This window comes from Chanodichthys erythropterus, chromosome 1, assembly GCF_024489055.1.
Source record: "Chanodichthys erythropterus isolate Z2021 chromosome 1, ASM2448905v1, whole genome shotgun sequence".
Lineage (NCBI taxonomy): Eukaryota > Metazoa > Chordata > Actinopteri > Cypriniformes > Xenocyprididae > Chanodichthys > Chanodichthys erythropterus.
In genome coordinates this window covers 30,210,691-30,235,242 of record NC_090221.1, presented here as the reverse complement: position 1 = coordinate 30,235,242, position 24,552 = coordinate 30,210,691, and the positions used below count along the sequence as shown (strand labels likewise).

The 24,552-nt window shown below is 36.0% G+C and overlaps 1 protein-coding gene across 1 annotated transcript in view; it reads left to right on the top strand.

Annotated features, from left to right (window-relative positions):
* The window catches only part of aff2 (AF4/FMR2 family, member 2), a 251,205-nt gene that overhangs the window by 103,447 nt on the left and 123,206 nt on the right, over positions 1 to 24,552 (top strand). The gene's annotated exons all lie outside the window — the stretch shown is intronic.

The window sequence follows — 24,552 nt, the reverse complement described above, 5'->3', positions numbered from 1 at the left end:
TAGAGTAGACTATCAAAATAAAGTGTAACCTTTAATTTTATTAATTTTTCAATATCACAAAGGCATGAAGTAAAAGCTGTCAGGGTGATATGACAGTCCTGATATTATCATAGAGAAAAAAAAAAGCTTAATTGAAAGACCTTCAGACTCCAAGACTGTGTGTGTCAAATTTCAGATAGTTAACCTTTTTATGACTAAGAAAGGTTAGTTCAAGTTGTAAAATGTCATGTGGTGCAACTCCTCGAAAACTGTATTTATGAAAAATTACTATTTTAAAAATTATTTTTTTGAAAATTTAGATGTGTACACTCACATGTGTTCAAGGTGTAAGGAAAATATGTTGTTAACTTTCACTTGATTGTCATACACCACATGACATTTTTAGAGTTTTTTTATCATTATTTGAAACTTGTTTATATATACAGTTATGGAAAAAAATAAGAGACCACTTAACATTGATTTCTGAACTTGGAGTGGTCTCTTAATTTTTTCCATAGCTGATATATATATATATATATATATATATATATATATATATATATATATATATATATATATATATATATATATATATATATATATATATATAACAAGTTTCAAATAATGATAAAAAAACTCTAAAAATGTATATATATATATGTATGTATATATAAATGTATATATATATATATATATTTTTTTTTATTTATTTATTTTTTTTTACAACAAACATGAATGCAAAGAGTAGGCTACATTTCTAAGAACTTGGTTTTAACCCTTAAATGCATACCTCGGGTCTTTAGTGACCCGGGATGTCATTCACTACCCTCCTCCTCATTCATTTTTTAAAGTTAGACATCAACCTTCTTGGTATTCCTCAATCAATTCATTATAAAGAATATAACAAGAAAAAAATAATAAAATTATAAAAGAATGGCTATTTTTGTATTAATTTTTTGTAAAAATTGTATAGGGTCACAAACGACCCGAGGTGTGTATGAGTGTATGTATATTTTTTCTTCACAACAATAATTGAATCTTAGATGACGGAATAAGAGCAATTCACCTTTATTCCACAAGGTAGCAATGTCTGATACACAATGCTGGTGATGACTCATTCAGACAGAAAACAAAATAATAAGAGAAACATGAAATGGCTCAGCGATGGAAATATTGATTTTGAAGATGTTGAAAATTATATAGTTTTGAGAATACGTTTGAGATCGCGAATGGGCTGATATTCGTGACCTCAAACATAAAACTAGCCTATTATTTGCTGAATTTACTGGAAATGAGCTCTGAGGAGGACAGTGGTGACTGCATAAAACATCTGCTCAAACGGAGCCCTTCCAAGCTCCAAAAGGTAACAAAATATGCTTTATTTTATTCTTCTGTTTGTTACTCTAATATCAGAGGAGTTTTATATTATCGTGAAAGGTAGAGATCCATCAGTGTTAGATATAGCTCCGGGTCGATAAAGACCCCGAATATGTAAGAATGATTGGCGAAACAGTCATGCATTTAAGGGTTAAACTAGATATTTAAAAATATTTTTCTTTATCTTTATTGTGGACACTCGTATATGTATGTGACCCAGTAGCAAGACAAGGTAAGATTCTGCTCACAAAGCCTACACATGTTCTGCTAGTTTTTTTAATGTTGTCTTTGCAACCTTTCCCAGCCACTGCTGTGCCATTATGAGGACAGTATCATTGATTTCAGATTTAACCCCCATCCCACCCTCAATAAAAGTCTTTCTCTGCAGGAGCAATGCTTAAGTGAGCACTGTCACCGTACTCTCCCACAGGTCTGATGGAACTGTTGAATTAGAGGTGATTCAGTGGTGTGAAATACCACATGGCTTATCTGCACACAAACACACATGCACAGTCAAACACAAACCCACTCACTGTCAAGTTATGGCATGGAACAGGTTGCCATGTGGTGAACTGCTGACCTCATAGCTGGAGCCAGTGGCCCCGAGGTGAAGACTTTGTCCTTGGTGGCCTCATCTCACACTGGGATGCTGACATATAGGATAGTCACTGTCCCTCTTCATGCTAATCTGCCAGAGATCCAGAATAAGTTTGCACCTAGATCCTGAGATTCATCCTGTGGCTGAAATTTATATGCTGTGCTTGTAAACAAAACACCTTAAACATTATGATTTATGTTATAAATAGAGTTATATGTTATAAATGTCCATAAAGTTGGACATTGTTCATTTAAAACTCCTTTGGCAGATGGATTTTTATTAGGGGGTTTCTAAAGCAAAACCAAGCCATGGAAGAACCATAATCAAGAGGAAAATATATACCATTTCGCTGAATCTTTGTCCTCACCACTATCAACTTTAGCTGTTTACTAAGGAAAATTATTGTATTTATATTTTACAAATAATTTGAATTCATTTTCTAATAGCATTTTTGGTAATTTGCTTTGGCCTTAGTACAACAACCATTTAAAAATCTATTTTTCCTTATAAAATCACGTTTAAATACATCACACAGTATAAATTTGTTGTCATAAATGAAAACATACTATTCTTAACAGTATTTTAGGAAAATAATACTTGCCAAAGGGATCATCATATTTGGGAGTCACTGTCATAAACTCATTCAGAAACATCATGCTCTAGTCCAGGGTTTTCAAATCGGAAGTTTGGAATTGGAGTCCGTGGATAAGATTAGGGGGGGAAAAAGAAAGAAGAAAAAAAAACAGCATAAAAATGCAATAATAAATGATAAAATGAAAAATAAATAATATGTCAACGTTATTTTATTTGCCTGTCAGGCGATGTGGTACATGAAGAATTCAGAAGTCCAATCTCTTGCATAATCAACAAAATCTAACACTATCCAACAAAAGTTTGCTTAGAAATAGAGATTATTCAGCTGGAGTTTTAGTAGTATCTGTAATGAATTGCATAAATAATAGCATCTGTCTAGTATCTGTAGTTATTATTTCATTATATACTGTCATTTTTCAAAGACAAAACCCCCAATAGTCTTTAACTTTTTATGATAGTGATAACTCGAGCGGTGTAAGATATTCTCGTAGTAGTTATATCAAACAGTGCTGACTAGCAGGAAGGAGTTTAGCTCTCATGGGAGCTTTTGCACAGGACTCAATGCAAATGCCTAATATACTGACTTATTTAGCAATGTTATATCCACAAATTTTTCTATGATGTTAGATGACGTTAATTAACAGAATTAGCATAGCTTGGATCTGCGAGCGCGTGTTCGTTTGAGTTACAGCATGCTGTTTGCTCTCTCAGGCAATGTGTTTTGTGGCCTGTGTTTATGGAGCTTAGAGGTAATGTGTGGATGTATTCAGCTCTTTAATGATGGTTGGAATATAACATGACACACTCATCCATTAGCCGCGGCGTGTAGCCGCGATGCTCCTCACTGCATGCTGATTAGTCCCACACAGCCCGGTCCAGAGATAACACCCGAATTAAGATCCACATGTAAATTGCATTAGCTAATAAATGAATGCTTGATGAATGCTAGCTTGGCACGAGAAATTGTTTCAAGGTTATGCATTTTTTTTCCCAGGTAGAAGTCACTCTGTGACTCGCCTGTGCATTAACAAATGATTGTTTACCGGTTACCCTGGCTAATTAACGATAAAGGATTAAGATGTTCCCTGCTGCATATTCGCGGTTGGCTTATGTGCATGTAGCGAGAAACGTCGTATTTCCCACGGCACTGCAAACACCGGCTCTAGGCGGTCATGGGCGGGGAGTTGTTTCTGCTGGAAGGTCAGATCATGTGACGTGTCCCCGCCGAGACAGAAGCGCAAGCATTGGTCCCCGGGCAGAAAATGACAGCTCTGACAGCAGCAGCCCATTGAAACCCACTGGAACACAAGAGTTTGGTTTCATCAGTAAACAAATCACAGCCGCTCATGTCAGAGCAACAGATACACTTTTGACATCTCTTGGTGACATCAGTCCAAAAAGCTAAGGACACTGTCACGGATCATGTAGAGTATTCGTGAAATGCGAGATAATGGGCTTGGACCGGCGACAGACTTGCAGTTCGTGCAAATATGCCCTGTGTGCCCTCAACCACACAGTTGGAAAGCGAATTGATGCCGGATTGCAGATTCTCAGGGGTAACGTGATTTGAGTCTTGCATCTGTCCACATGGTTGCCTGGTTTCCTCAGGCAGGGCAGAAGCTGGCAGAGCGGGCTAGACTGGGTGGGCAGAGGAAGTTGGGTTGGGATAGAGGGGATTGGCTTTCATTCCCTTCAGGACTTCTGCTGCTGGCTGGGGAACGCTGATACTCGCGAATGCCATCATTTTGTTTCAGAAGCCGATTAGCAACAGGAAGAAATAAAGGCAGAGTTTGAATTTCCATAGATCATGTTACGGGCTCTGTCATAGACTCACGCCACAGGGCAGCTTGTGTTACCGACCGAGACCTGACCACAATCAAACAGCAGTTTTTTTCTCATCTCGTCATGCAAACATGCCAAAATATGATGGTGCTCTTGATTTCTTAGTATATTGTATTTATTGGCAAGCATCACTATTATGATTTCTTGATTTTTACAGCAGTTTGTGCTACAGACAATGAGTGATACCTCAAGCTGTATGAAAGAAAATTGTGCTATTATTTTCTAAGCTTTCAGATCATATTTTTAAACTATAAAATAGACAAAACCGCAATCAGAATCCAATTAACTTTAAAGCACTCGCACATTTAAAGCAACAGGTGACATTACTGCAGCACTTGCTTATAATATACAGAAGGTTATCATCCGTTTGGATGGACGATAATATAGTTATCATTAAAGTTATTGTTCTTGGTGTGAATGGGCCTTAACAATAACTATAAGGTTTTAATAATTGTCTATTTGTATGAGAATAGGGAAGTCCATACCTTTAATAATACAGAGGAGTGATATTGCTGGAATCTCTTCCAGAACCATTTTTCCAGCTGATGAACTATAAAAACAGCCAATCAGAATCAGTTTGACTTAAAACAGTTCAAACATTTAAAATGCCAGATGTTATAACTTCAGCATGCTTATAAAAAGATTGATATTATCCACTGGTATGGACATTATTGGCTTGTTTCCACTGAGCAGTACAGTACAGTATGGTATGCAGTTTTTGCTGTTTCCATGTTCAGAAGCTGTGAATGGTACCCTAATTCCGAACCTTACTGTACCACTTTTTTGGGACCCTTCCATTGGGGTACCTAGCACAATAGTACCAATAGTACCAGTACCAAAAGGGTGGAGCTACATTCACTGCTGAACTTTGATTGGTTGACAGAGAATCGTCACTTGCGTGTACTACAAGGTGAATGACAACACAATACCGTTGCAACACAATGTGTATTTTTCGGCTGTTTTTCCTTGCAGCCTTCAGCCTTTGCTCAAACAAAGCTGCTGTATGTTTTCCATTGTTGTTTAATGTCACTTTCTTCTTCAAGCAAGAAAGATGTTGATCGCTACTTTCCAGCATACACAGTCACCACGTCAAGTAAAGGTACTGTTGGCACTGGAAACGCAAGCCAGATCAGGGTTTACCATCCCGAATCGTACTGTCCCGTAATGAACTGAACTGTACCACTAGGTGGAAACAAGCTATAATATAATTATCATTACAGTTGTCTTATAGTTATAGTTCTTGGTGTGAACAGGCCTTCAGTCCACTAAGTTTTCCCGAGAAACTTTGCGTTTGCTCACAAAGTACACAAAAGTTTTACGAGCAAATGCAAACGTTTTTGTGAATGAATGCAAAGTTTCTCGGGGAACACAAAACATTTGCAAGAGAACGCAAAAGCATTGCCAAATAATTTTTTCTTCCATCTTTTTTTTTTTTTTTTTTTTGTCTTCACCATGTCTCTTTAGGGGCTCCGCACAATATACTGTAGCAATCACCTTTAAAAACAATAACAACAATTAGCAATTCCGTAGCTGTGCTCTGGCAATCACTCACAACACACTAGCGTTTTGCAAGGGCGCTACTTTTTCTTCAGTCTACTTATAATCTAATTCTTAAAATGAAAATGATTCAAAGTAAATTAAGTCAGCTAAGCATGTGGATTGATGTCATGCTCAAACTAAATACTGGTTATTAACAGAAATGTCACACAGTAATTTAATCTCTCACTTTCAAAGTGTTAAATGTTTAAAAGCCTTAAATATTTAATAACGAATATGTACACATTAATTATATGGATGTGCATAAACTTTGCAGCTGTAATATGTGCTCTTTTGACTAAAAAATTCACAATTCTCTTTGATACTGTGTAAACAGTGCATTTGAGTGTGTTAGAATATCTGTGGTGAAGTCTTCCTCACTCAAATCCTGAGTAACGGTGACTGGCTTTGCTTCGCCAGAACAGGATTAAGCAACAGGTTACAAAAGGAACGGCCGGGTCAAAGTACTGGCATGGCTGAAGGAGCCAGACTCAACAACGCCCACCCTTAAGACCCATGGCACATATTATATACCCGATCACAGAATTAATTCTACACCAAACACTCCCCTAAACCTCAGCCACCCTCACATTAAACCATCTGTGGGTGTCACCGGTTCACTGAAGCGATTGAGAAAATGGATATAGTAATAACGAACAAGAAACCTTTGTCCGATCCAGTGGGAATCAATTTGCACCGGAACTAAGTCTCTCTTGGACACACATAAGAGTGCTCTTTAAATCAGCACAGCTACTCAGATTAGCACATGCTAGCTATCCAAGTTTTTTTTTTTTTTTTTTTTTTTTTGATAATGTATCTTACATATCTAAAGGGATAGTTTGCCCAAACTTTTCATCATTTTATCCTTAACCTCATGCCATTCCAAACTTGTATAACTGTCTTTCATCTGTGGAACATAAAAGAAGATATTTTACCAACAGTATCTTCTTTTGTGTTCCACAAGTCATATAGGTTTTTAAAGGTGCCATCGAAGATGTAATATACAAGATGTAATATAAGTCTAAGGTGTCCCCTGAACGTGTCTGTGAAGTTTCAGCTCAAAATACCCCATAGATTTTTCTTTTAAATATTTTTTTTAACTGCCTATTTTGGGGCATAATTAGAAATGCGCCAATTCAGGGCTGCTGCCCTTTTAATTGCTCGCGCTCTCCGCGCCCCAGAGCTCTTGACTCTATCATTGCATAAACAAAGTTTACACAGCTAATATAACCCTCAAAATGGATCTTTACAAAGTGTCCGTCATGCAGCATGTCTAATCGTGTAAGTATGGTATTTATTTGGATGTTTACATTTGATTCTGAATGATTTTGATAGTGCTTCGTGGCTAACGGCTAATGCTACACTGTTGGAGAGATTTATAAAGAATGAAGTTGTGTTTATGCATTATACAGACTGCAAGTGTTTAAAAATAGCGACGACTCTTGTCTCCGTGAATGCAGTATTAAACGATGGTAACTTTAACCACATTTAACAGTACATTAGCAACATGCTAACAAAACATTTAGAAAGACAATTTACAAATATGACTAAAAATATGATATCATGGATCATGTCAGTTATTATTGCTCCATCTGCCATTTTTCGCTGTTGTCCGTGCTTACCTAGTCTGATGATTCGGCTGTGCACATCCAGATGTTAATACTGGCTGCCCTTGTCTAATGCCTTTCATAATGTTGGGAACATGGGCTGGCATATGCAAATATTGTGACTGTTACGTAACAGTCGGTGTTATGTTGAGATTCTCCTGTTCTCCTGACATCTTTTAAACAAATGAGATTTATATAAGAAGGAGGGAACAATGGAGTTTGAGACTCACTGTATGTAATTTCCATGTACTGAGCTCTTGTTATTCAACTCTGCCGAGGTAAATTCAATTTTCAATTCAATGGCACCTTTAACAACATTCAGTGCGAGTAAACATTGACAAAATGTTCATTTTTAGGTAAGTTGTGAGCACATTCCCTAGGGATGGGCGATATGGACTTAAAACCATATCACAATATTTTCTGGTATTTATTACGATATCAATGTCAGGATGAATATAGTACCATTCACCACTGTTTTTGGCTACAAGTGATAGTTGTTTGCAATATTGAGAGCCTCAGAAACACAAACATTGATCAAAAGTAGAACATACCCATCATCAAATAGGCTCCTATAATATATCGATTACATAAAAAAACAAAACAACAACAACAACAACAACAACAAAAAACAGTAAAAATCCAAACACCAGCCCTTGGAAAAGTTGGAAAATGGAAAAGTTGCAGATATGCATTTCTTCTGTAAAAGTGCAGATAATGTTTAGTGTCTGAAAAACATCACACAATAATAATTACACACAATAATAATTAAAATGCAGCTGAAATTAGTATTGTCTGCATAGATGAAACTTCGTATTCCTTTATTGGATGTGATGTCTGGAGTACAGTTGGCATCCCTTGAACCGTGAACAGTGAAGCCAGGTGGTGTCGATAAATGGAGATGGGCTTGTGCTGTAATATTGATGGAGGGAAAAGGCCGTGCGGCAGCCGAAACAAGAGAAGACATTGTACGGCGGGAAGGTGACTTAACGGTTGATGAGGTGACGCTTGACCCCGAGGGCCAGTGGCGGCAAGCACCTCACTGAACCCTGGCGAGTTTATCCAAGCAGATCAATGCTACTTAATATCAGCGAGGCCAGCAACCCCATCCTGTCTGCCACATCCACCACTGAGGCTGAGCTCTGGTTTACTCCCACTCTGACAGATACAGATGGTGTCAGTTACTGCCAGACAGAAAAGAAGATGAAAAAAACGAGGACCTCCAGGTCCTTAGAAGACAAGAGATGCTCAAAGAGCGCCACAGACAGGCGTGCGGGAAAACACTTTGGCGCTCTCTGTCAATTACGCTTTATTCTCTGGCTTGTAGCGGGGCGGCACAGAGGGGAAGGCAATTAATTATTATTGTGGGTTCTCCATTCTGATCTTGAAGATTGTATCTGATGCACATTTCCTCCGCCACAATTACGGAGGCTGCTAACTATTGACATTTAGGAGGTTGCTGATTTGAATTATCAGAGATGTTAGTAATTTGGGGTGCTAAATAGGTTTTGATTTCCACACACGATGCAGGCGGGCGGGATGATGACAGTAAAATTAGGTGCTAATTCAGAGCTGGAGATGTAAATCAGGATGGTGTAGTAGGAGCTGATAAACAGAGTACAATAAAGACATGGTGGAGAGTTGAGTTTGGGGTGAGGAGTTATTTAACTCCCCTTTGATCCAACACAGTGCCAGTAACAAAGCAAGCTAGATTCTGTAAAACCTTTCAATCAACAAAGCAGTGCTTTAAACTCTATAGATATTGAGGGCAACAAGTCCTCGTCAATGTCAAAATGTTTGCGATGACTAATCAAATCAAAGAAGACATTGCTGCTTTCCTGTTCACAGAGCCCAAACATGATTTCTAGCTCAACATTTCAAATTTAACGGTGAAAGAGTGCGTGGTAACATTTAAAGGTGCCCTAGAACTTTTTTTTAAAAGATGTAATATAAGTCTAAGGTGTCCCCTGAATGTGTCTGTGAAGTTTCAGCTTAAAATACCCCATAGATTTTTTTTTAATTAATTTTTTTAACTGCCTATTTTGGGGCATCATTATAAATGAGCCGATTCAGGGCTACTGGCCCTTTAATTGTCGTGCTCCACGCCCACGGAGCTCGCGCTTGCCTTGAACAGTGCACAAACAAAGTTCACACAGCTAATATAACCCTCAAATGGATCTTTACAAAGTGTTTGTCATGCATGCGGCATGCATGTGTCTGATTATGTGAGTATTGTATACTGTTATATTGTTTACATTGATTCTGAATGAATTTGAGGCTGTGCTGCGTGGCTAACGGCTAATGTTACACTGTTGGAGAGATTTATAAAGAATTAAGTTGTGTTTATGAATTATACAGACTGCAAGTGTTTAAAAACGAAAATAGTGACGGCTGTTGTCTCCATGAATACAGTAAGAAACGATGGTAACTTTAACCACATTTAACAGTACATTAGCAACATGCTAATGAAACATTTAGAAAGACAATTTACAAATATCACAAAAAATATCATGATATCATGGATCATGTCAGTTATTATATAAAAAGTAGAACCGTACGGTTCTCCACTTATGGTTCGGTACGCACTTGCACCGCGGTCCATCTCGAATGACGACACATCTATTGGTTAATATGGTTTGTTTAAAATAGCAACATGGAAAACAGACAGACAGAGTTCAGATAATGTATGTTTCAGTCGATGGATGCGCAAAACGTTACAACAACGATAATCAAAAAGCGTGGACAAAACAGTCACTCTTTGTAAACTGTTAACTGCAAGTGCGGTCTGCTGTAATGTAAAACCCGGGTGTTGATAGCGTGCGAGCGCAGGTGAAACCTGAATAGCACAGGTTGCTATCTGTGTTTAACTAATTTAAGCGTTGCTAATTTAAACCTTCAAGAACAAGACGCGAAAGAGAACTCGCACGCGCTGTGAGAAGATTTGTGTGCGCTCATTCGAAGCGTGCACACGCTTATTTCAGTCAGCGCGCAAATACTGAGTTCTCTTTCAAGTCTTGTGTTTCAGCGAACAAATTCATACAAAAATTATTTCAACATGCCCGTCTTAGCGAGTATCCTAGCAAACAGTCGGTTATGTCTTAAGTGAATGTATATTAGTCGAGAAAGACTAATACTGTCTAACAGTATATGTGCATGTATATATACATGCACGTATATATCATGTATATATCATGCATGTATAAAATGGGAAAAAAAATATTCCTGATGCCTGTTTTTAATGTTAAATCAAACAACAAATAACAGAGAAATCACTCACTGATCTTGACTGAATAGTTTTTGTAACTTCAATAATAATTAATCTTTATTTATTTTATATATTTTTTAAAGATAATATGCAGTGATATTTTATATTTGATTACTATTTGATTACTGTTCCTGGATCCTGGATCTGTTTTTTCACTCTTCTTTATTCTTTTTTATGTATTATAGAAGTATCGGATCGGGACTCTGTATCGGTAGATACTCAAAATCAAATGATTCGGACTCGGACTCGAGGGCAAAAAAATGTGATTGGGACATCCCTAGTTTGAATATCATTCTGTGTGACCTTTATAGCAATACTGAAAGTGACAATGGATAATTCACCTCAGATCTTGAAAATAAATGAAAGGAAACAAGAATTTTAAACTCTGTGTGAACAAACAAGTGTACTTAATGGCAAAGTATCAGTCATTCAGTTTGTGTTTTTAATAATGTTAAAATGGTGTAATATTTATGAATTTGATAAGGTACTTATCATTTTCACTGTGAGTGCTATAAGTTTGCAGAGAGACTCCGCCCACGCGCTCTTCTAATTAGCTGTTATTTTGCTAATATTGTAGCTAATGTTATATTTTCCTTGTCTGTTTGTAATTTAAATATTTTTTATTTTACAAATATCATATATGCAAATCGATTGTGAATTGGTTTAAATAACTTCTGATAGTTATTTAAAAGCCAAGTTGTAAAGACATAATGATGCTAAAAAATAATAAAAAAAAATACTTAAATGCAGAAAGGTAAAGCTAAGAGAGGTAAATAATACTTTCAATGTTAAAGTATTACTGTGCTCATTGCAAACCATTGCCAATAATTCATACTGAACATTCAGTTATTGATTTATGCATTTAACCACTGGACTACAAATTGCCAGGATCAATAATGTTTTAAAAATATACTTAAAATCATACTTTAAAAAAAAAAAAAATGTATGTTGTTGTTTGCATGTCAGTTTCACCTCGTAAATGAGCAAATACTCTACAGCCTTCCAAATCAATACGTCATATAGACTATTTATTTATCAAAACAGTAAATTATGTTGTTAAATTATTTGTGCAAAGCCTAATTAATATTTATAAGCTAATCCTGAGAGAGATTAGCAGATTCCCCGGCTGAGCATCAGCTCCTGAGCCATATCAGTGGAAAAGCCATATAAGAATGTTTATACTTCAGTATGTATGAGTGTGTGTCAGTGAACATGACAATTGGCCTGTGTTTTCACACACATACACACACTTGACAGTGTGGCGTGTGCCCAGTGTGTGTTAGGTGATACGACTGATGGAGAAGCGATAATCCCTCTGAGCCGCAGAGCATACATCCTAGAGTTTCATTAGCCCACTGTGCCCGTCAGAGCGAGAGAATGACACACACACACACACACACACACACACACTCACAGAGCCTGTGATCCCTAGAGAGAGGGAAAGATTTGAAGGGGAGTGAAAGCAGGGGTCAGCATTTTTAATATGGGAACAATTACAGGCTCCTGCTGAACAGATGGTATTATTCATGCAGTTAAACATGACACAGGCATTTACATCATTTCCAGTGACAAGCTCACAGGTAGATATATGGAAGTCCATTATAATGCCATGTGCTTACACTGTGCTTGTGATTGCTAATGACAACATATTATGGTGCAGCTTACTTGAAAAATAAACCTGAGCTGCATATGTTATATGTCAGGAGTGTTTGGAAAAAAGAAAGGAATTGAAAGGAACAAAGGGGGAAATAATGACTCCAGTATGACCAATCGGGGTTAGCGTTTAGCTCCCTTTTACATTACATCCCAAGGGATGGGTCACAATGGTCGTTTCCGTCCAGTGATCAACTAATAATCTAGTGAGTTTGACTAGTTTATATAGATACTTTATTATGTATATTTTTTAAATTACCATATGTTTAGCTGTAGTGATTTAAATGCTAATGCTAAAGCTGTGCTAATTAATTAGCAGCTAAACTATTTAGCAAATCATGAACACAAATTGTCTTATGTAAATGCTACTAAAAAACATGTCCAAGGGGTGAAATCTAATTTTACAGCACTTCCTTTAGAATGTAGATTTTGAATATATGTATCTTCATCCTTTATTCAAATGTAAAATGTGTTAAAGATTTTGTAAGCATATTGCGTATTTGTGCTTGGAGTCAGTTGTTTTATTTGTGATAATGCAATGAAACATGCCAAATTATGCGCACATCATTTTTGTCATAAATCATGAACACATACAAAAACGAGAGCACAAATGAAATAATAACTGATTCTGTTGTAGTAAATGTATAATGTTTCCTGTGACCTTTTTGTTTTTCTTTCTTTATTTATTTATTTATTTTTATTTTTTTTGCATAGTAAAATAAAACCTGTAGCTGTAGTTCGCCCTTGTTTTGCCAAATAATTTTGTCAGAAAAATACCATAACTAAGTTTGTTTTTTGTTCTTCCCTCATATTTAAAATGTTTAAAAAATATACAATATTGCCTCATATTTTGATAGTTTAACGGTTTAGTTTATATTGAACTGTAATTGAACCTTAAAATAAGACATAATATATAATATATTATTTTAAGGTGCCCCTATTATGCTATTTTAAAAGTTCTTAATTTTGTTTTGCACCCAAGGTCAAAAAAACATTTTGACTTTCTCACATACGCTGCACATCACATCATTTCTCCTGAAAACGTTTCTTTTGAAGGTTGAGTGTCTCTAAACCCCTCCTTTCTGAAAGCCTACTCTGCTCCGATTGGTCAGATGGTCCAGTCTGATGTGATTGGTCTTCTCTGATTGGTCAGATGGCCCAGTCTGTTGATTGGTCTAATCTGCTCTGATTAGGCAAATGGGCCTGTCTGATGTGATTGGTCGACTGCTTACAGCGGTTGTCGGAAATGAAACATCCATTACCATATCTGAATTTCAGATATTGAAACTTGATACACAGTGATACAAACAGAAACAATGATGTCAGTTTTACCGTATCAACTCAAGCAAGAGTTTTCATGCTTTGAAAGTGATGAAAACAGCATCTTCTTGACATGTCAACAAAACAAAATACACTGTTCATGCTCTCAGCTACTGTACAACTACAGTGTTTGAGGGTCACAGTAGACCTTGTTCGCGGGCAGTCAATGAAAACCATAGGCTGGCATTATGTAAATGTGTTACATTGTTATGTAGGTATGTTATGGAAGAAAGAGTGGAATTACTGACGACTCGTTTCAGGCAATTCAGATTTTCTTTAAGTCTGTTGTTCTCTAACTTTATTTGACGTGCACCTTTGATCTTTAAAACTTCGCAGACGTTTACATTCACAAACAGCTGTATACACACTCCATGAAAGGGGATAATGGGGCACTTTTTATTGGAAAACAAGAAAATATTGTTTTTTTTGTTTGTTTGTTTTTTTGTTTTTGTTTTGTTTTTTGCAGTGTAAATGTTGGCTTCAATCTCTTTGTCTAGACTTATCTGCAGTGTGACTTTAATATAATAAAGAAATCTGTTTGTGTACATGATATTTTAATGTTTTAGTGTCCCTTTGTGTGAGTGTATGTTGCTTTTTAGATGTAGCAGTTTGTTGTCATAGTGCAATCAGGAGTGCTTCTACACAATGCATTGACATCATTATCTCGTTTAGTCAATCATATCATTAAAGGAGTGAAAAAAGTTGTGAACTCAGAGACAAATATAAAATAAATGCAGCCGCAACCTCTAATGGTAAAATGGTCAGCGACTGCTGTATAAATCAGAGCATAATTACGGTTGTAGCCGGCTCACTGCATTTGCATAAATTCTCATAAGAGGGCAATGTTATGTTGTACCAACAAAATAAATAAAGAAGACAAACAAAAGAGATAATCTCGCCAGCATGCCAAATATGTCCCCAGTGAATAGCACTGAATTCATCAAAAGCGTGTTATTGGCCTGGCTGTAATGTTGGTGGCCATTTTATGTGCCTGAGTAGACAAAGAAGAGCAGAAAAGAGATGTGGGAAAGGGGTTCCTAATGGATTCAGCACAGAGAGGGGAGAGTCGGGAGGGGGCTGTGTCACAGTATGCGCAGAGCTGTCTTTTTTCCCACCAGCCTTTGCCCATCAGTGGAGCCCGGGTCGCCGTGGAAATGTCATGACAGGCATATGCTGTTGGACAGTTTGTGCGCCCAATCACAGCGCTGTCACCTACGGCAATGAGGGGGAGGGCTCCATGGTGTCTGTTTGAAAAATGGCTCCTGCCATCTCCAGCATTTACACATTTCTGTCCCTGAACTATGTTTGATGCTTGTTCTACAGTCAGAGTGTGAGAACAAAGATGAAAAGGGGAAAAAGGGAAAAAGGGATTTGACTATACTTTTTATAAGAATTTTTTTTAATTGATTAAAAATTGTAACATGCCAATTTTTTAACTGATTTTTTTTTTCATTTATGCCAATATTTGCTGAAAAATGTTCATTATATAGTATTATATTATTAAACAATTATATAGTATCATATTATTAAACAATATTATATATATATATATATATATATATATATATATATATATATATATATATATATATATATATATATATATATATATGTATAAAATATTGTTTAATACTAATAATATAATACTATTTAATGAGACAATTGTATATAACTGACTTATTTTTGTTACTTTTTTATATAATTTAGTTTTATTTAATATGCACCTTATTTTTATTTATTTTTTGCATGTTAATTCTATGTAAACTTTTTTGACTCTCAAATAACTTGTCTGTTTATGTAACGTAGATCACATGGTCGTGGACAAATATTATTAAACAATGATATCATATAGTCTACTTTTCACAATCCAATCAAATATTGATGCATAAAATAAAACACCACCCTACTTCATTTCCAATAGAATCAGTTTTACTGAGAGATATGTTGCATTATGGCTAAATGTATTGTGAATGTCTTTGTCCTAAAGAAATGCAATAATAATAATAATTATTATTATTATTATTAATTATTAATATTTTTAATTATTATTTATTACTATTATTATCATCAGGCCTTGACATTAACACCCGCCAACCCGCCAAATGCGGATAGATTTCAACTGTGGCGAGTAAGACAGCCACTCCCACTAGCCACTTTGGCAGGTTGAATATAATTTCAGCCTACAGCCTAATCAAAGGTAGCCAAGCTTGTTGTAGCACAAAATTACAATTCAATTACAATTCGTTATCGATGAACGTGTAGTTAGTGAAGGTTGGACAGGCGGAACAGCGCTGAATGACACACAACAGAAGCGCTCTCTCGCGTGCCCGATCAGATCTCCTTGCGCCTGAATAGTCAAATACACGCACACACAGATGTCAAAATGTTCATTGCGTGGAGTATCTCGCATGAATACAGTCGGTTATGGCTTAAAGGGTTAGTCCACCCAAAAATGAAAATTCTGTCATTTATTACTTACCCTCTTGCAGTTTCACACGGAACAAAAATTAAGATATTTTGGTTGAAATCCGATGGCTCCGTGAGGCCTTCATAGGGAGCAATGACATTTCCTCTCTCAAGATCCATTAATGTACTAAAAACACATCTAAATCAGTTCATGTGAGTACAGTGGTTCAATATTAATATTATAAAGCGACGAGAATATTTTTGGTGTGCCAAAAAAAAACTAAATAATGATTTATTTAGTGATGGCCGATTTCAAAACACTGCTTCAGGAAGCATCAGAGCATAAATGAATCAGTGTATCGAATCATGATTCGGATCGCGTGTCAAACTGCCAAACGGCTGAAATCATGTGACTTTGGCGCTCCGAACCATGATTCGACACACTGATACATTAGGCTCCGATGCTTCCTGAAGCAGTGTTTTGAAATCGGCCATCACTATATAAGTCGTTATTTATTTATTTTATTTTTAGATGCACCAAAAATATTCTCATTGCTTTATAATATTAATATTGAGCCACTGTACTCACATGAACTGATTTAAATATGTTTTTAGTACCTTTATGGATCTTGAGAGAGGAAATGTCATTGCTCCCTATGAAGGCCTCATGGAGCCATCGGATTTCAACCAAAATATCTTCATTTGTGTTCTGAAGATTAACAAAGGTTTTACAGGTGTGGAACTGTGGAAAATGTTCATTTTTGGGTGAACTAACCCTTTAAGTGGACGTAAACAGGTGGGTAAAAACTGGATATGTGTCAGTATATTACGTCCATGCATTCAGCATCTGCATCTGAAAGATTGAAAGCATTTTAAATGCTTAAAGCTAAATCAAGTAAAATGACTCAAAGTCAAGTAATTTTAGCATGCCAAAGTCAACTTTAATCATATAAAATGTAATTTCCCAATCAGCAAAATTGTGGCCAGTGAAAATGCTGAGTGGCTAGTAACAATGTCAAGCCCTGATTATCATTATTGTTATTATTTATGTATTATTTTATTATTAATTAATTAGTTAATTAATGATTAATATTATTGTATGTTGTAATAATAATAATAGTTGCTATTCTTTGGTTTTGTCATATGTAGTAGTAACAATAATGATAATTCATTATTAGTATTAGTATTATTATTGTTGTTGTATTATTATTATAATTATTAATTATTATTTCACTTGCTTAAGTAAATTGCTGCTGTCTTGTCTTCTTTCTCAGTGTCACGTATGTTGGCCCATTATTCATTTATCTGAACTCTAAGCAGTTTAATTCTGCTGTCAATAGACACTTTTCTAAAAAATTGTGCATTTACCAAAAACTAAGAGTGTTCCACCTAACTGCGTCATTTGAATAAGATAGTTACCCTTTGCTTTAACCAAACACACGGATGTCACACATTACAGAGAAGGCTAATGTTTCAGCTAGCTGTATTCTATTGCAATTATATGGTTCAGTGGCGGTGATTATAGTTCTTCAATCTCACTCTGTGAAGTTTTGGTTAGCTGGCTCCCTCGTAATTTGCCGTGTGGGCATTATGGGCCAGTCTTGTGGAAAAGGGATGATAAATTGAGCTGGCAGGAGCTCATAGATTTATTAAATTTCTATCAAACCCTGTAACAAAAAAGGGGGAAAAAATTGGCGGCGGCTAAGAGCGGGCTTAGATTTTTTAATCAAAATTCATGAGTCCTGGATTCGTGGTTGAGCAGGCCCAGGGAAGACTTGAATCGAAGACTGATTAAAGAAAATAAAAGGCTTATTTGAAGTAATTTTTCAATGATGCCTTTTAATTGGATGTTAAATCAAATGCTTATCTGCCATGCAGCAGATAGTGAGCTATATGGTGAAGTGCTAGTGTCACTTCTACTGTAAAAGATACTATAACAGAGAGGTTGACATCATCACACATTTTACATTCACACATTTACACATTCTGCACCAGAAGCAACACTTCATTTAGAGATGGTAAAAACTTGAAACTCTGCATCTTGGATATAGGGTCCCTTGTAATCAGACTGAATGAAGTGTTTTGTAAAGGTAAGCCATTTTGCATCATAGGAAGAAAGGATGCTTCTGGAAGGGTGTTCACCAGCAGATCCAGAGTACTGTTCAATACTAGTGATTTCAGGAGAGTGGTGAAGGAAATGTTTGTGTTGCTACCGATTAGCATAGCACTGCTTTCTGTTAGCATTCTCATTAGATTTGAGCCAGTCACCTGAACTGTAAGTGCCATGTGACTAATTACTAATTATTCTGATTGGTTGTTGGTCCCAACCAGTTCATTGTGACTATCCTGAACTGTTCAGTCAAAGGGATGAAGAAAAATCTATTTTCACTCAAAAAATCTTCAGTTGCTGTCAATATATAGGCTAGAATTCATAGTTTTCAAGTGACGTCACACCCTTACAGGAACAGGGAAAAACAAGGCTTTCCTCCTTTGCCCGCCAGTCATTTTTACCAGTTTTGTGCTAAGTACTCACGTACTAATGCCAGGAACACACTACACGACTGTCAGGCCGATTATGAATGTAATTTGGTTGTTACTTACGACTGATCATGCTGTTTAAAGCTGTGTAGTGTGCGGTGTCTAAAGATTCCAGTCTTAGAATTTAAGAATCGGCTTTTGCAAGAATTTTTAAAGAGAAATGTCAGAGGATTTTGATATAAGAGAAGAGGAGCTTGGGTTTGCTGCCCAGCCCTATTTGTTTGAACAGGGAGAACCGTCGAAGCTTATGCTACTTCTAACTTATTTTAACTTGAGTGCCACGTTTTCTGAATGCCACATGCATGCATGAGACGTTACAAAAGATGCGAGTGCAAAGGTTAAAGATGTCCATCTGGCGCATTTACATTGAAAAACAATTGGAAATGTAGCGCAGTGGAATGTAAAAACAAACAAACAAACAAACAAAAAAAAAACATTTTGTGTGAACAGCCCCATTTGGTGTAGTTACAACATCTACCAGCAGGGGCTAAGATCAGAAATATAGTAAAATCAATACTTTTGTGAAATATTACAATTTAAAAGAACTGTTTTCTATGTTAAAGGTGAAGAACGTCTTTTTTAAAAGATGTAATATAAGTCTAAGGTGTCCCCTGAATGTGTCTGTGAAGTTTCAGCTCAAAATACCCCATATATTTTTTTTTTTATTCACTTTTTTTAACTGCCTATTTTGGGGCATCATTAAATATGTGCCGATTCAGGCTGTGGCCCCTTTAAATTCACTTGCACCCCCCAACCCCCGCCCCCCACCCCACCTTTCGCGCTTGCCTTAAACAGCATAAACAAAGTTTACACAGCTAATATAACCCTCAAAATGGATCTTTACAAAGTGTTCGTCATGCAACATGTCTAATCGTGTAATTATGGTATTTATTTGGATGTTTACATTTGATTCTGAATGAGTTTGATAGTGCTCTGTGGCTAAAGCTAACATTACACACTGTTGGAGAGATTTATAAAGAATGAAGTTGTGTTTATGAATTATACAGACTGCAAGTGTTTAAAAAATGAAAATAACGACAATCTCGTCTCCGTGAATACAGTAAGAAATGATGATAACTTTAACTACATTTAACAGTACATTAGCAACATGCTAACGAAACATTTAGAAAGAAAATTTACAAATATCACTAAAAATATCATGTTATCATGGATCATGTCAGTTATTATCGCTCCATCTGCCATTTTTCACTATTGTCCTTGCTTGCTTACCTAGTCTGATGATTCAGCTGTGCACAGATCCAGACGTTACTGGCTGCCCTTGTCTAATGCCTCGAACATGGTCTGGCATATGCAAATATTGGGGGCGTACACCCCGACTGTTGCGTAACAGTCGGTGTAATGTTGAAATTTGCCTGTTCTTCTGAGGTCTTTTAAACAAATGAGATTTATATAAGGAGGAGGAAACAATGGAGTTTGAGACTCACTGTATGTCATTTCCATGTACTGAACTCTTGTTATTCAACTATGCCAAGGTAAATTAAATTTTTAATCCTAGGGCACCTTTAATATATTTTAAAATGTAATTTATTCTTGTGATGGCAAAGCTGAATTTTCAGCATCATTACTCCAGTCTTCAGTGTCACATGATCCTTCAGAAATCATTTTAATAAGCTGAATTGCTGCTCAGGAACCATGATATCCTTGCTAAATGAAAGTATTAAATCTTTAAAAATAAAGACCCCAAACTTTTGAATGGTGGTGTCCCCACATCCACCTCCAAATCTGTCTCCAGTAGTATTTTTCATCAACTTCAGGCCTTCCTAACACACTGCACTGACTCTATCCCAAGCACGGAGCTGTGTGAGAGGCAATTACAGCTGATATAATAAACACCAGCCCTCACAAGGGCAGGAAAGGGCTCCCTCGCCAGCATCAAGTACACCAGGGCCTCATGTAGGGCATTAAAGCCACGGCATCAGCGCTGAGCCAAACTAGATTTGCTGCAGTAATAATATTTAAGCACAGCTCTCAGACCAGTGGCTTAGTAACTACTAAATTATGATTCCGCTGAGGACGGCGGCTCTCTTGTTTGGAGATACTCTCTCTCTCGCTGTCTGCTGCTTTATGGAAGTGTAGTGGCGGGGCATCTCAGTACAATACTCTGTATTGTACCATATCAGATATTTTATTGTGATGGCCTCATAAAAGGAGGAAAGTCGCCCCCGTTAGCTGCCACACCTCTTCAGCCACAGGCTTTACACTGGGATTTTGTCCTTTACACTCTGGATTACTTTTATGAAACAACTTGCATGTCCTTTTCGTGTCTTATGAGGGTAATTTTGTTTGGTGTATGTGCATTTTTTTCTCTCTCTCTGCAATATGCCCTGTTGATTCTGTTCTACATTATATGTTCCAGCCAATAAAGCAGATGAGGAATAGGAAATGAGCTGCATGTGAATTAAAAATAAAGGTTCTTTATTTGCATCTATGGTTCCATGACAAACCTTAACATTCATGGAACCTTTCCATTGAGGTTCTTGACAGTGACAAAATTTCTAAATTGATTATGATTTTTATTTTTTATTTTTTTTTATTTAGGGGATTTAATGGTATTCAATTATATTTATGGAATAGTTCCATAGGATCTTTTTTTGTTGTTGTTGTTTTTGAATTACTTTTTGAGCACAGACCTGAAAATAATTCTTTATTTCCAACTTAAACTGTTTAAGTGCTTTGGAGCACTTAAATTTGGTCTCTCTCTTTTTTTTTTTTTTTTTTTTTTTTAAAGAAGACACTTGGCAAATTATTGCTGAAGTGAGTTTAAAAAAAAAAAGAAAGAGGTAGTAGAAGTTTAAGTTTATCATTATGAAAAATGCATAAAAATACTATTTTTACATTTTATATGAAATGAAAAAAAATATATATATATATATTCCAAAACATTTTACTCTAAAACTAAAAAAGAAAATCTAAACCATAACGTAACGGTTTTTCTGATAATATGAGATGTAAATAATGACCATGTTATGGAGGATGATCAGATATTTCTTTTATTTTTATTATTAACTTGTGTTTACGTCACTCAAATAGAGCGCTTAGCCAGCTACAGAGAAACTGGTAGCCAGGCAACAGGCAAGTGACCAATCTTGAGTGGCGACGTCACTTCATGAATTCTACCAGCACGATTCAGCATGGTTCCGGGCTGAGAACAGTTTGTAATTGTGCCGTGCCAAACCATGCTCAAGTGGAAACACAACTGGAACCGTTTGGCCCGACGGTGGAAAAGCGGCTTTTGTTTTGGGCAGTACCAAACGTTTCCAACAGATGAAATTTGCTTCTGGTTGTTTTTGACCACAAAGAGTACAAGTGTGACAATTTTTTTAGGATTTAACCTTTTCAAATCATGTCCAGGATTTTGTTCACGTAGGCAGTGCCAACCTTTACCAAGTTTCATAGCATTCCAATGAATTAAAAAATTCTAAAAAAAAACAAAACATAAAATTCTTTGGTCAAAAAGTACAGAACAGCACCAGAGCATTAAATGATCTTCACATTAAGAAAAAAAAAGAAAAAAAAAAAAGAAAAAAAAGGCTATTTTCAGAAACTCAAAATGGTTCTTCAATGGCATCACTACCCCAACCCCCACCCACCCCACCCCCCTTTTATTTGCAAGAATGTGTCTGTGTTCAGGCATGTGTTTAGATGCTGTTGTCTGATCTGTGTTTGGTCATCTGTGTGCCTTTTATTCACACTTTGGTTTTACAGTCAATGACACTCCCAGCTGTGATGGTTACAAAGAAACAGAACATTTAAAACATGACAAGACATGCCATTTATTCATGCCATGCCAAAAATCAAGATATTTCTTATTTTAATTCACCTGGAAACCAGGGGTTATCAATAGTCCTGGATATATGAGGATATACAAAACCTGGATTTATGATATAACATGTAAAAGCGTGATTTTCTAAGACTCAGCAAATGTCATGTAAATGAATTAAAACATTTATTTAATGTGAATTTTATAATGAATATACATTTTCACAAGAACTTTTTCAAGCTCTAAAATATTTATCAGGTATAAAAATATTTGTAAATATTTGTTGGTGACAATGTAGGGGCCACAGGGTTAGAGTCTTTACTAGGGCTGCAACAACAAATCGATAAAATTGATAAAATTTGATTATTAAAAGAGTCTTTACTGTGTAGATACATGAAACCTTAATTAAGTCTATCAGTCAATCCTGCCAATATCTCATATAGCATTCATATTGCATGCTGTCATACATAGAACGCCCTATGAACCAACAGGAAGAGCCATGACTGGGCCTGCATGGAATCTACACCCACAGAATTTTTCAGAAAATTCCACAAAATTTCTGTCATTATCAATAACTGTCATTATCAATATTTACTTGTCTCCCATCCCTTGCATGTTCATTTATAAACTATTTTAGCTATTTTAATAAAGGTTTTAGCTACCAGTAAGAGTGTAGCATTTTCAGCTTTTATATATTTACCATTTTTAATCTTGTTGAACATGTAGAAGTCCACTAAATTTTCACCAAAATCAGCAAAGAAAATGTGAAAATAAAATAAAAACTAAATAAAGAAAATAAAATAAAAACTAAATAGTGTAAAATCAATTTAGAATGATTTTACAGACAAAACTTAGTATGATAAATTGTACAGAATATATATATATATTACATTTTATTCAATATTGACAAAATTACCCACAAATAATGCATTTTTGGTCAAAAAACAAAGGTGCTTAAGTTCAGATAAAGGAGGTCTGATCAATCACAGACCTGACCTAATTGAAAGAAAACAAGTCAACAAAAAGATTAAATCTAATATCTCGTGATAATATACAATAATGAGAGATTTATAAGAATGTTTTTGTAGGCTGGACACAAACAATTTTCAAAAAATGTTGGCGAAGTAATTACCCTGGTTGAGTAAAGTCAGTAAGTTTTAGTCCAACGTGATAACATTAACTAGCATTTTTCAGGAAAAAGAAAATCCTCTCCAGGACAAAATGACGTTAACACAACATGAGGTCAGTCACCCAAGTTTCTGTATAATTGCCAAAAAAATGCACATTGATAAAAAATTTAATTACATACAATACTGGGAGATATTGAAAATACCTGGATTTTAATCATTTCCAACAAGAGCATTCGGACAAGCATTTCAACAGGTCTGTGTTGCTACTTTTATGTCATTGATGTTCATGTTGGTGTTGTGTGGCCCTCATGTCTGAATATCATACATATGAAGCAGCATCTCAAGGATGTCCATGTCATTAGCGTCAGCCACATATCAGCTCTTTAAATGTCAGTAAGTCAAAGCTGCATTTAGGATCATTTATATTCCATTGTATATTTCTTAAGTTCGCTCAGATGTCTTCTCTTTTCATGCTTACTTTGCATTTAAAAGCTGTTTGGCTCATTCTCTGTAACAACTTAAAAATATGAGCGATAAGAAAAAGTTCAGCCAGCGGTTAGCATTGGCTTACCTTGGCCTTTTCAAAATAAACCGGACACTAAATTGTTTAAACTAACCATCACTGCTTTTTTTTTTTTTTTTTTTTTTTTTTCCCAGTTGAAATTGCCAGTCCAGTGACATTTAATATAATAGGCTAAATGTTTCTCATCTATTGACACCAGAAAATGCCCTTTCTCTGTTTTGGAAACTGAAAGTTAGAGTGGTGTGTTAGGACTGGGCCAGTCAAAGGTCAAGTGCTGAGCTGTGGATTCCAAAAGGCAGTGCATCTGAGCATTGATTTACGACGCGCTGACATTGTTTTGTGTTGGAGTTCGAGGCGGTCCTGCTTGTTCCAGTGGCACAAGCAGCACAATTCTTCTCTCTGTGGA